Raw genomic sequence first — 14,566 nt, forward strand, 5'->3', positions numbered from 1 at the left:
GTAAAAAAAAAACAAGAAAAAACAAAGTGAAAAACCAACAACACTTCTTAGTTATGCAAGAGAAGTTGGTCATGGGGCAACTGCTGTCTTCAAAACTGGAAAGACAGGCTGATACAGAGAATCACAAGGTACCACAGCAGAAACCTCCACAGGAACCAGGGCAAGGGTAGGAAAACCTGGACTGCAATTGATGAATTGCTAGAGATCAGGTGGACAAGTCTAAATGTTAAAAGCTTCGGGGAAGGGCTGGGGATGTGGCTCAAGCGGTAGTGAGCTCGCCTGGCATGCGTGCGGCCTGGGTTTGATCCTCAGCACCACATACAAATAAAGATGTTGTGTCCGCTGAAAACTAAAAAAATAAATATTAAATTCTCTCTCTCTCTAAAAAATAAAATAAAAGCCTCAGGGAAATTCGCCCATAGGAGCCTGACTTGATTCTTATGGCAAATATTTGAGAAAAGTTACCTCACTCCTCTGAAAAGGAGCTATTTTAAAACATGCCAGACAATGTATTCTTAACAAGGCCTGCCTTCAGAAAAATTACTTAACCAGAGCTTAACCTGCTGGGTTTATCAGAGCCTAACTGACCTGGGGGAAGTTAAACCCCCAACTCTTGCTAGTTCTAGCCTTCCATGTTAGGAGAAGGGAAAGAGCTAACTCTAATTGGACCTCAATAAAGTGGTTGAAAAATTATACGAATAACATATAATTATATACATCACACAACTATGTGATCATTTAAAAATTCATAATTATACAATTTCTCCTCAGTCCAACTCCCAACCTTATTTCCATACTCCAGAGCCAACCACTTAATGATATGGTATGTGTAATTCTCAAACCATGTTTGATTCATATACATGCATGTGCCTAAAAATGTACGTTTGAATTTTTGATATACAAACAGAATCGTGTTAGATTATTGACAATCCTTGAAAGAAACACAGCCATCATTTTTTTTTTTTTTTAACAACTCTTGTTTTATGGGCAGCTCTATCTTTCAGGAAGATGAGTTGAGCAAAATTTTTGAATTTTCATATCCTAGTTTTCTAAGGATTTGTGAAAAGTTTATGTTTGATTGGGCAGATTAAAAAGTATATGTTAACCATTGTAGACAATGGTTCCTGGACCTAACTTTATCAATTACTTTAAACCATGTTGTGAAATTTTGAACACATAATTTTTATTCACCATATCCTATTTTCTTAAAAGTCACGGATGTCACACCACATTGAGGCTTTATTCTTGGGGACATGGAGAGGGGAGTTTTTGTGCTTAGGAGCAAGGCATATCATAAATGCCAATCTGCTCCAACTCAACTACAAATCTGGATTGGTTAGCTCCATCTCTTCCCATAACATTATGGGCATATTTTTATTGTAACAATCTTCATGCTACCAAATTAACTGCACAAGAGCTAGCATTTGTTTCTGCTTCAATCTGCCCTGTCCCAGCACATTGAATAGTGAATGTCTGGTTCATCAGGTGCTTGTGTTCAGAGATACTTACCTGACCTCATCCTTTGTTACACTGGGAGCTCTTTGGTGGTATGGACCATAGTATCATAATCTTTGTATTTTCACAATTGGTATTTAAATATGATTGGTGTTCAAATTTATTTGCTTAATATTAGATAAAAAGAAAAATGATGAATAAATAAGTAAAAGAATAAGGAACAAATAAGATATACTTTTAACAGCAGATGTGGATGTCATTGTTGAGCAAGTAAACTTGTCTGGCTTCCAATTTGCTTTGGGGCCTGGCTTACTTCTCCCTTGGCCTACTATCTATTCCTTGCAAAGTAAACTGTGGGTCCTTCAAATATATAAGCTTTACACAGCTGCTCTTAAACAAATTGCTCTTAAGTAACCATCACATCAGCAATGCTTTATTTCTAATTTTTTTCCAAACTATTTTGTATACAATATGCCAAAGGCTCATGTTTCACAACACAAGATATGATCATTCTCATTTCTACATCCTTTAGATTTCTTCTAAAAATTTACTATGGGGCTGGGGATGTGGCTCAAGCGGTAGCACGCTTGCCTGGCATGCATGCGGCCCGGGTTCGATCCTCAGCACCACATACAAACAAAGATGTTGTGTCTGCCAAAAACTAAAAAAAAATAAATAAATATTAAAAAAAAAAAAATAAAAAAAATAAAAATTTACTATGTATGTGTGAGATGTGGGCACCTGCATGTGTGTATCTATGTGCAGGTTTCCATTTTATTTATATACTTTATTGTATATAAACTATATAAATAAAATATATATTTATTTATATAGTTTCTGCCAGTTAGTGGCTTCTGGATGAGAATAAGAAAGAATTAAGGAAGTACATGAATAGATTCATCAGGAAATAGAAATTGTTTGAACTAAAAATTTATTTTAGTCTGAAATAATTTTCATTTCCTACCTGCTCTACAATTCACTCCCAAGAAGTTGCTACTTGAGAAACTTTCTCCACTTATCAAGAATAGTTAAAAAATTGTTTCCTGGCAGTGTACATGGCCTCTATCTCTAATTGCATTTGTGAGAAACAATTGCTTATACGTTTAACATGTTATTCACAAAAGACATGTACAGCTGCCACTCAGATCTAATTTGTATAAATGAACCAAATTAAGTTACTCATACCTCCAAGGAAAGGAACTGGCACTTTAGGTGTCATAGAAAATAGATGACATATATTGAGATTTTTAAAATATTGACACTAGTTTATGAGTTTTTATCACCACCTTTATGAATATCTGTGGTTTGGGGAACTAGCTATTTATAGGATTCTGGTTGAGTTTCAAGATCCTGACCAGAGGCTAATGTGGGATTAAGCAAGAATGATGGGGAAAAAAATCTGAATATTTAGTGAAGACAGTGAGGTCATAGTCTTTTAATATTTATTCATCTCATTCTATAGTTTATGTCCTTTATGAGTTCATGCTCTGTGATTTGTTAGTGTAATCAATGTGAGGGCACTAAACATTCATTTCATAGCAATTATATTCTAACCATGCTTATAATAAGAAGTAAAATAAGTAGATTTTAAATGACACTTAGGATAGAAAGGGTGAATTTATTTGTTGATTTTCTGGGTCCAATTCAAAATTTTCTCTTCCAATTTATTGTAACAAAATAAAATGGTATATGTAGAATATGTTTTATGATATATTCAATGCAACACAGGCTAACATTTTATATTCTACCTAGTTCTACAGAGTGAAAGTAGAGTTAGCTGAAGTGACTGAAATTAATGCTGTATTTTGTTATTTGTTAAGCTAGTTTAGGAAAAGTGCTGTTGTCTTATTGGGTATGTCTTAGAATTCCATGACTACAGTGAACACAAAATTTAAAGCGCTTGATAATTAACAACTATTGCAGGATTCTTTCTTAGGGACATAAAACCAATCATGCTCTGGAGTAGTTAATTTATGTTGGAAAATCTTTGAGCGTGGTTGCCTTGTTACAGATTTAGGCACCACATTCATGGTAATTGGTGATACCACACGCACGGAATAGTGTCTACAAACCTTATTTTAACCAACAAGTCAATTCTTCATTTCCACTCTCCATTTCCTGGTACCAGTACAGTTTTTGTTGTTGTTGTTGTTGCTGATGTTTTCTAAGTACCTATTAAACACTTTTTTAAAGGCCAATTTTCTCTCTTTATTTGTTTTATATGCCTCTGGGTTAAAAATTAAAATTTATGTAGATTCAAATGAAGATATGAAGGACATAGATTTTTTAAAAGTTACCAGAATAATCAGTCCATAACAGTTGCCTTCTTATGGTCTGATTATGGAAGGTATCTGTGTGTCTTATAAACTCATGAGTGGGGGTAGGTCCACTTAAGTCTAACTCACTGGTACAGTGGGGATGGGGGGAGACAAGGGGCAGGAGGGGGTAGAATTCAAAGTGGAATTTGAATTCCATGAATTCATGGTCAGCAGATAGAAGTGGGATTTTTCTGTTTAAGAGACCTACATATAACCTCAAGACCTGAATGACTGACACTTTTTTAAACAATGAATGGCCCTTAGTTTTGGGGTGACAACTCAAAGAATTAACCAACTTGGGACTGCAAATTCCACATAATCTCAGAAAGTCATGAAGTCAGAAAGGATGGACTGAAAAGTTTCATGTAAACGTATTAGGGTGATAGAGGCCTGGGTTTCATCTTGGTTTTAGAGTCATCATCATACATGAAATCTTATAGGTAATTATAATTAGAGTCTTAGAATCATAATAATCATGCTCGTAATAATGACCTGGAGTTTGGATAATGCCTAAATCTTCTTTCAAAATGCTTTCACATCTTCTTCACTGTACTTTCTCCAGTCTCTCCAAGGACAGTAAAATTAAGCATGTCCATCCCTGCCTTACAGATGAGAGAGTGAAGGCCAAGAATAGTTGTTACTTGCTCTGGGCCATGAATGCCAGCAGCCTAGTGGTTAGTGAGACCCAGAAAGCTCTCTGATTTCTTTTAGAAAATGCCATTCTGTGCACAAGTCCTGCACTTTTATTTTCTTCTTTTTACAAACATCAGGAGGATTTTTCAGAGACTAACTCTCCCATGACCACCTCTCTGGATTGGTCTCTGTTATTTCACAGGACAGTGAGTGGATGGCTGCTCGAGGATTTGTATTTGACCACCCCTTTATTAGACCCCCAAATATACATTTCCTGTTTCAATAAGAAGAGCCTGGTTCCAAGAAGCGGGGGTGGGAAGGAGTTGCTGAAAAGAAAGTTAAGCATCTGTCTTTCACTAGCCACATGGAATAAGTCTCAGGCGTCAGTCCTCAAGCAGTTGCTGGCCTTTTCCAATGAGTTTTCTGTGGCAAATAGCTCCAAATGCTTTATAGAGGGAATAGCTTGCAGATGTGGGTATGATAACCTGCAAAGCATGACTTAAATATAGTAATTGTCTCGAGCCTGCTCTTAACTGTGGCGACAGAGTTTCTACTATGTCATTAGGGAAGGAATTACCAAGTCTTGGAACACAGTGAACCAAGCTTCAGGCATCAGCTGTCTCTTTCGTGTTTTTAAAACAGAGTTAATTGGCTTCTAACCAAAAAGATTAGGGCATGATATTAAAATATCAATAGGAAAGAACTAAGATAAATGGAAGACAATGGTATCTAAAAGTTAAAAAACCTTTTTTGCTTTTCTATTATTATAATAACCATTGAGAAATGATCATCTTATCTCTTTGTGTCCAACTCGTTGTCCTTTAAATTCTAATTTTCTGATGTCTTCCTCAGTGAGATAACTTCAGTTTTAAAAAGGGGAATGGTTTTGCTTTGCAGAATTTCTTCACTAGCTCACATTCCCCAATTCTGCCTGACAGAGTCAAATAGAAGATTTGTAGAACTTTAAACATGAATGAAGTTTAGAGATTATTCAGTCCTATCTCCCACCTAACAAGGAGATGCAAACTCTATAGGAAAAGTGTTTGCTATGAACAGAGGATAAGAGTGGTGGAACAAGTGCTACACATCTTTAGACTTTGCTTAGTGATACAATCACCAAGCACCATTGGTCCCTTCAGTCATGCTGCATATAAATCATGGTTAGCTATTTCACTATCTTCATTGATTCTTCTCTAAACAATATTCCTCCTGAAAAATTATTCCCAAAGGTGAACACAGTGCTTCCACTGTGGTCTGACTAGACCAGAACACAATGGGAGCGTGACATACATTAAAACATATTATCAATGCAGTCAACAATTACATTAGTTTCTTGGCAGCTATTCTGCTCTTGTGAATCATATTCCATATGGGACCTAGGTTATTTTCATATGGCAGGCAGCAATGGAGTTTAAATTGAGGGGTACATCAATGGCCCAACCACCCTCAAAATATCTCACCGCTAGAACGTCTGGTGTTACAATCTCAATCTAAGTGGTCTGACAGTTCTCCGTTACAGTTACTTCTTTGACAAGTGTGGTCGGGGGGGGGGATAAATTTAGTCTAGGCTGCTCCCATTAGGATGTTGGAAATCATTAACACATGGGGGCAGAATGGCTTTAGCAGTTCTTCCACAAATATTGATTGCTTGCCATGTGCCAGGTATGTTTTAGGCACTGGGGATATGAACAAAAATGAAACTTCCTGTCCTAATGAAGCCTATACCGTAATGTGGGAAGATAGATACTATAATAAACAATAATGAAATAGATGATAATAACTGGCATGGAGAAAAATTGGAGTAAAGGAGAAGAATGGGAAGTGATAGGAGAAAAGATGCTCATGGTTTGAAATGAGGTGGTCAGAGAAGGTCTCACTTAGAAGATCAAACTTCGGTTAAGCACTGATGGAGATATGGGAGGGAGTCATATGGAGTTCTAGTAGAAGAACATCAAGGTGGCAAAGCAGCAAGTGCTAAGGATATGGATGCAGCACGGTCAAGGAATAGCCAGACCAGAGATGGCTAGAGTAGTGAATAATGGAAAAAAATTAAGAGACGAGTAGGGAGATATGAAAGATGAGATTGTATAAGTTGGCATGCTATTGTTACTTGGTGATTAGTGATTTGAAAAGAATAATATCAGTGAAATGGATGAAGAAGCTCTGATTGCAGTAGATTTGAGAGAGAATGGAGGAGACAAATTTGAAATGGCAAGTCTAGCCACACCTTTTAATGAGTTTCGCTACAAAGAAGAACATGTTATCTTTTCATCACTGTGACAACATACCTGAGAAAAACAATTTAAATGAGGAAAGTTTATTTTGCCTCACAGTTTCAGAGATCTCAGTCTATTGTCAGCTGGCTTCATTGTTTTGGGGCCTTTGGTGAGGTAGAATATCATGGTAGACAGAGTAAAGCTGCTCACTTCATGGCAGCCAGGAAGCAGGGAACTGGGGTAAGGGACTGAAAGAAGATATAGCCTTAAAGGACTTGTCCCCAGTAACCTACTTCCTCCAACTAGACCCCACATCCTGTAGTTTCTGCCACCCCCTAACAATGCATTCAGTTGTAAGCCTTCATGGTCCAATCACTTCCTCAGAGCCCCAATTGCTGCATTGGGGTCCAAGTCTTCCACATATGAGACTTTGGGGGACATTCCAGATCCAAACTACAACAAAGAACAAATTATAGTATAGAATATTCTATAGAAATGGAGAGCTGTCGTAGATATAGCTAGAAGGGGAGGTGATAATAATTATTAGTAGTAAATAATAATTATTAAAATTATGTTGTGGTTCTGGCAATTGAACTTATGGCCTTGTACATGCCAGGCCAGTGCTTTACCTTTGAGAAAAAAATCCCCTGCACAAATTATTTTTTAAGATAAGAAAATTAGAGCATTTTTTTTCCTTGATGGAAATGACTTGGGAGTGAGGAATTTTCAGTTAACATTATCATCAGGATCTTGAGTGGATAAGACTCAGGAAAAATGTCTTTGATGGGAGAAAGAAGAGACTCATTTTTAGACTGTATGAAATGGGAAACTGGAATGGAATGGGCAGCCATTTGGTAGCCAGGTTATCAGGATGCCAACATAAGCCTATTGGATGTGGACCAGAGGATCGATAGGGGAGAAAAGACAATTCTTCCCTGTCCTCCTCAAGGGGCAGCAAAACTCTACCCTAACATGTCTTAAATCTAATGTCAACTTTTTTGGGGGGGGATTGAACTCAGGGGCACTCAACCACTGAGCCACATCCCCAACCCTATTTTTGTATTTTATTTAGAGACAAGGTCTCACTGAGTTGCTAAGCATCTCAGCATTGCTGAGGCTGGCTTTGAATTTGCCATCCTCCTGTCTCAGCCTCCGGAGCTGCTGGGATTACAGGCGTGTACCACCATGCCCAGCTTTTACCAACCAAAATGTATTTAAGTATCACCTAATTTCAATCTGATTTCACTTCTTGTCCAATTCACCTCTGTGAATTCGCTTCATTTCCAAGACACATGACACAAGGTGTTTTTTTTTTTTTTTTGTTACATAGTTCTGCTTCTGCTAGTGTTGGCTTTTCCTCCAACTCCTTATCTGTTATTACTTTTCTTTTGAGTTTAAATGTGGTTGGACATGAACTGCACCTCATCTTTTTTACTCTATCTCACCAGAGACCACCTAGGTATCCAGAGCTGGGATGCCTCTTAATAGGTGGTTTATTGGCCCATTTTACCTCCTTGTGAGAGAAGAGAGCATATTGTATCCATCCACTTGTCACACATCCATCCATCCATCTGTCCATCCAATGAATATTTAATCTAGTATCCACTCTGTTCCCAGCACTTGGAGACCAAGACAGACATGTCACCTGCCCTTAAGAATCTTACACTGTAGTGGAGACGACAGATAATAAGCAAGCAAAATAGAAACTCAAGTTATTGTGTTAAGTATAATGAAAAGGATGCACAGAGTAACAGAGAAAGAAATGGAGAGTGGTCAGGGAAAATGTCCGTATTTATAACCCTTTTATTCCACCAGTCAAAAAGTGTACTCCCATCCAGAAGTAGGTGAGGGGATGGGACTCTGTTTGGTGTTCATTGTATTATTTGCCCCTAGATGCTCCAGGGCCTTCCTGTGAGATAAGAGTGATATTTGAATAAATGCTTGTGTTTATCAAATCTGAGCTAAGATTATGAGAAGTTAGCAAGAACAGTTAGCTAATAAAAACGGATTTGGGCAGTTGCTATATTTTTCCTCTGATCACTGAGACAATCTGGCATCCCATGGAATTCTTTTAAGTCTCTGTTGGCTCAGGAGCTTCGCCCTTGGCATGGGGAATAAGAGAGCACTGGGTTGAGAGTCAGAGTAGTCAGCATCAAGGTTCACCCTTAGGGGATAAGGGAATGTTAATTGAAAGTTTAGAAGTGACAATTGATGGTGAACATTGAGTGTCTGACCAGAGGATTTTAATTACAAAGGGGATTGTGAATTAGCCTAACTTGATGACTTGTCCATGTGGGCATTAACATATTGATCCCCACCCCAAAGTTATGTAAGTACAAAACCAAACTGACCTAATTGATCAAGGCCGGGATTTATAATTCAACATCCAACACATTAAGTAATGTTGAGGGGAAAATAAACCTTGTATAACAGATAACAAAATGTCAATCAAAATATACAGCAGTTTCCAAGATATATGTTGGAAATTTAAATACAGAACAACAAACAGTTTTGCCTCAAATAGAACAAGAGTCACATAAATGGCGTGAAGGAGAAGAGTAAGGGAAGAATACTTTGAGGGATAACCTCTTCTAATCCAAGTTATAAATTCCAGGATCCCGCATGTGTGGAGGTAGAAAAATACAAGTTCTTTATAAGCACTTTCTATCTTTTAGTGTACTTCATACTTTTTCCTGAATAGGACAGAGTAAAGATTTTCAGAGGATCTGCCTGACTGAAAGAATGAATTTAAGTTCAAGTTGTTCAATATTACTTACCAATCAATAATTTATCTTCAACCTTTCCTTTGAGTGCCACCCAATGCAGCCGGGGCTTGCCCCAAACCAGCTGGGTTAGAGAACAGTGAGTGAAATCAGTGCCTTTAAAAGTTTAGAGTTCAGTTCAATCTACCTAATCTAATCATGGGCTCACAGTGGGTACAATTACCCCTTCCTGTGCAGTGAGGTTTAAATCTCTCAGCTGCATTTCTACTTGGTTCCTTATTTCATGTAACTCGTGTTATGTTAGTCTTTATAATGGCCCTAAGCCTTAATCGCTCCCATCTGTTCAATATTACATGGTAATTTGGTAGTGAAAGAGTACTAGGCGAGAAGCCAATTTGATTTTAGTTCCTAATTAGCTGTGTGACTCCAACAAGATGGCTCATCTCCCTCTTGGTTTACGATCTCCTTCTCTCTGACTTAGCTTTTTCTACTCACTTTTTGACCTTCCCAGTTGACAGGGAGAGAAGGCAGCCTCTAGGAGGTTGTTCTGAAACTTCACATCTATGGGAAAAGGGAGATGTCCACATTTCATCCGAGACACCCAACCCTCTTGTGTTGGGATCTGCTTTCTTACTACCCAGAATGATGGCAGGCATGTCCCTGCTCCGACCAAAGTCCAGACCCTCCGCCTGGCTCTGAATTCAGTTCCTTTCCCTTTTCAAGTGCTCCTCTGTCATCACCTCCTCTGACATCAGCTCTCACCTGAATTAGTTCCAAAGAACACAAAAATGCCCTGATTTCTCCCCTAAATCTTCTCTTGTTCCACATACCCTGGTAGTTACTGCACTTTTCCACAGCCAGCCAAGCACAGTCTGACTTCAAGGAGTTGTCTACATGTGCTGTCTTGCAAACCATCTGACATGCAGCAGGGTGGCTCTGCTCTGCCAACATGTGTCCCCTTTCTCATTCTTCTCAAGTGCCAACTCTACAACTTCATGTTATGCAAACAGTCATGTTATTTGAACTTATATTGAATTATTAAATCTAAAGAGCCTTAACCTATGAGTATAAGAGTTGATATGATTATAAACATATAATTTGATTATATTTTTTTGTAAAAATTGCTTTGTAGAATTATTAATTACTATTTTAAAGTTTTCTTAATTTTCTATGTCCCATTTCTGCTTTTCACCCAGTGACAGAGTGTTTCTGTAAACCCCCTTGTGATTCTGCCCATACATTAGGAGCATCTGTTCCATTTTTCTCCTGAAGACCTCCCTCTGAGAACTGCCATCCTTGTCCTCTAATCTGAACCTGTTGGACTCTATGGACAGTTACTCAACTGTCATCTGGGGACTCCCCCAATCATCACTTGATGACATAAGTGTGACATAGGAAATTTTATCTGGCAGTCATTTGTGGATGTATTGGAACCAGGAGAGATGGGGCTTTTGAATGTGCTCAGGCTTGAGATAATTAGAACTTCAAATAGATGCATATGGTTCAGTAATAGTATGTCCCAAAAAGAATCCTTTTCCCTTCTCCTCCTCCTTTTCTTCCTCCTCCTCCTTTCTTCTTCTTCTCCCTGTGTTCATCAGAGTTCAATCACATGAGGAGTCACTGTGAGTGTTTTAGATAACAGATTTATTTCCTAACTAGATCTTAACAATTGTGGGAGGTTAGGGGAAGTTGTAGGGTGGGTTCAGGGATGCACCTCCTAGCTGGCCTGAGAATCCAGGCATGTCCAGCCACTTAAGTGAGATGGGAGGATGGGAAAAGTCTGGGTGTTCAGCCTCAGGTCTGTTGATGGATTTGGGGATGCTGTAGGGTCAGCAGGGGCAGCAATATGGAAGAGATTCTGGGGAACAAAGGAGACCCAGGATAAGCTGTATCTCAATGGCATCTATCTGTCACTTTTACTAACCCCCGTGGCCTCCAGGGAGCATTTGCCACTGTTTTTCCTTTGTCTCCAAAATTTCATACAAGTACTTCTCTGGGTCATTTAGATGAGGGGAATACAGTTCCAGCTTAATCAAATTGAGAGCTGATTATTATGGGTTGGATTGTGTGCCCCACCTCCCCAGATTTATATGCTTATGTCCCAATCCCCAGTACCTCAAAATGTGGCTGCATTCTAAGGGTCTTCAAGGAGGTAATAAAGGTTAGATGAAGTCATCAGGATGGACCCTCACCTACTATGACTGATTTCCTTATAAGAAGAGTTGATTAGAACACAGAACCATAGGAAAGAAGATGTGAAGTCAAAAAAAGAAGATAGCCAATGACAGGCCAAGGAGAGAGACCTCAGAAAAAATTCAACACTGTTGACATCTTGATCTTTAACTTCTAGCCTCCAGCATTGTGAGACAACATGCTTCTTTTGTTTAAGCCACCCAGCCTGCGGTACTTTGTTATGGCAGCCCCAGCAAATGAAATGATCTATCACAAGCCTTATGGTTGCATATTGCTGTATCTATTGCAAAGCATTTCCATGCATTAACAATAGCAAACACTGATAATCATAGCTAATATATAATGATACTAGGTGTGAGGCAATGTTCTGAATACTAATTTAATCCACACGACAGCCCTGTGAGATAGATACTATTCCTGTCATCCTCATTTTATAGAGGAAGAAAATAATAAAACAACTAATTCAATGAACAATTGGATTGTGTGCCTCACCTCCCCAGATTCATATGTTTATTTTCATATGCATAGTGTTAAAGCCAGGGGCAAACCCTGCAGGCTAACTCACTACTGCTTTCTGTCCTTCACCTTTTCTGTCCCTGTAAGCACCTGACCTTTCTTTCCCCTTGTATGGTGTCACTCTCCTCACACACACTTTTCAGTTCAGTTTTTCCCCCTCTCTGGGTCATGAATCTAACTTCCCTGTCCTTTTGGTGGATTTCTGCTTTTGCTCACAAGGGAAAACTACCAGGGAACCTGTGTATATTCCCGTGGCACACACAGGCCATGTGCTTCCCTGACCAGAGCAGGGCTGCAATGACAAGTCTATAGTCCCCAGAGAAGAAAGCTTTTTTCCAGAGTGGTGGCTTATCATGTGGCATGGCATTGTTCAGAGGGTAAAAAGGAACTTGTTATAAGTTGAATTTGTAAGTCACTTCTTGCAGTGGTGAAGAGTTCCCCAGCCTGAGGTCATGTGATTACTCAGCAGATTGTAGTCACCAGGATGGTAGTTCTAGAAATCACATGTTTCCGAAACTTAAAATGCACTAGAATCTGTTTAAAACAATAAGGTATGTCTCTCTGAATATGTCAGGGATTTCTATCTGGTTCCAAAATAGCAGAATAAACTGCATTTGGAGCAAAGAGGAAGCACGTAGTCATTGGAAATAACCAAGTGAGCTCATGGAAAAAGAAGACTTGCTTGCTGTTGTCAATGAGATTGAGCTGTAACTACTTACACCACTTCCAGAAACAGCATGTTCTACCTGGGGCTTCTGAGTGGAGTGAAATCCTTTTATGACATTAAAAACACACATTTCCTTTGCATTTTGAAAGAATAACCTGACACTTTTCACTGTCACATAACTTACTTCAATTAAAAAAAAATGTTAGGCCAAGACTGTGTAAGAAGTTGAAATACAACAACAACTAACATTTAAGGAGTGCTTGCTATGTACCAGTTCCTGTTCTAAATGCTTTATACAGAGTTCTTTAAATGCTCACAACACTTAGGAGGTAGATAGTATTTTTAATCTTCATTTTACTGGTGAGGAAACTGAGGCCCAGAGAACTTGAAGGAAAAGTGAATAGTTGAGTTGGAAATTGGAGTCTAGGCTACCTAACTTTAGAACCCTTGCAATTTGGAACTTCTATGTGGTCTACTTGGAGAAAGAACAATAAGAATGAATAAAATAGATTATTTATTATATTTTAACTGATAACACTTTACTTCTTGTTCTAAACCCATTCTATGCGTGGCAGGTCCTGCTGGAGGAGGGCAGGAAGGAAGTTCAGTGGGGGGTGGCCGGAGAATTCTTTCAATTAATTATAAAGAAACACTCCTTTTCTCTGGACTCTAGTTAAGAAAGTTGAGTCCTGAATGTTAGGCCTGAGGTAGTCTTGAGAGGCTGGTGGGCATGGCAGAGGGTTGGATCAGCCTATGCATACAGAGTACATTCTCCATTGGTCAGCTATGCAGGCATTTTATGTAGGAAGCCAGCACAGATGCCCTCAATCCACTTAGAGTTTGGCACCCTGCTCTAAGATACTACTGGGCTCTTTCCTTCCTTCTACTATTTAGCTTCTTAAAAAAGCAGCTGTGTGCTGGGGCTCTTGGCCACAAGCCAGGGAAGCCAGTTCTAGTGAAGAAAGGTGGTTAATCCCTTGCAAGATTCCAGAGATCTCACAAAATGAATGGGAAGATTCAAGAAAAAACATGAGAAAGCAAGCTGGTCTCCAGGGGGCCAGGAGCAGAGGACTCTCAAGACTCTGCTACAGGAAGACTCTCAAGGACACCACCCTGGCCAGGCACAGCCACACACTGCTGGCTCTCATGGACTATCACTTGCTCTTTCCACATCTTAGACTCACTCATTTCAGAAGTTGTAAAGGTCTGATTGTCCAAAAGTAGATCCTTTGTCTGTGAAAGCTAGAAGGTTATGATGGATTGGAGAGGCTTGGATGATTTTAATAAATTCACTTAAAAATCCCTTGACTTTAAGGGAATGAAAACAAGTAGCTCAGAGTCTGAGACCAGGGCCTGAGAGTATTCATCTCATCTCCTAGTGAATATGCAGTTCCTTGATCCTGCTCTTGGCCTTAAAAATTTTGGCAGTGGGGGGGGGAGGGAAAAAAAGTGTGTCAGTCAGCTTTCCATTAGCATAACAAAATACTTGAGATAATAAACTTATAAAGAAAAGAGGTTTACAGCCTCAGCAATAGCGAGGCACTACGCAACTCAGTTAGGCCCTGTCTCTAAATAAAATACAAAATAGGAATGGAGATGTGGTTCAGTGGTCATGTGCCCCTGAGTTCAATCCCCAATACCCCCCCAAAAATGATAATTTTGAAATTTTATTTCCCAATATTTTATTGCTAGTACATAGAATTCCAATTGAGTTTTATATATTGACGTTGTTTCCTGAGGCCTCATTAAAACTGCTATTAGTCCTGGTAGTTCTATCATACTTTTCTAGAACTTTTTAGGTACATAATCATGTTGTCTGTGAATAAAGACAGTTTTACTACTTCA

Source organism: Marmota marmota, unplaced genomic scaffold (genome assembly GCF_001458135.2).
Source record: "Marmota marmota marmota unplaced genomic scaffold, marMar, whole genome shotgun sequence".
NCBI lineage: Eukaryota > Metazoa > Chordata > Mammalia > Rodentia > Sciuridae > Marmota > Marmota marmota.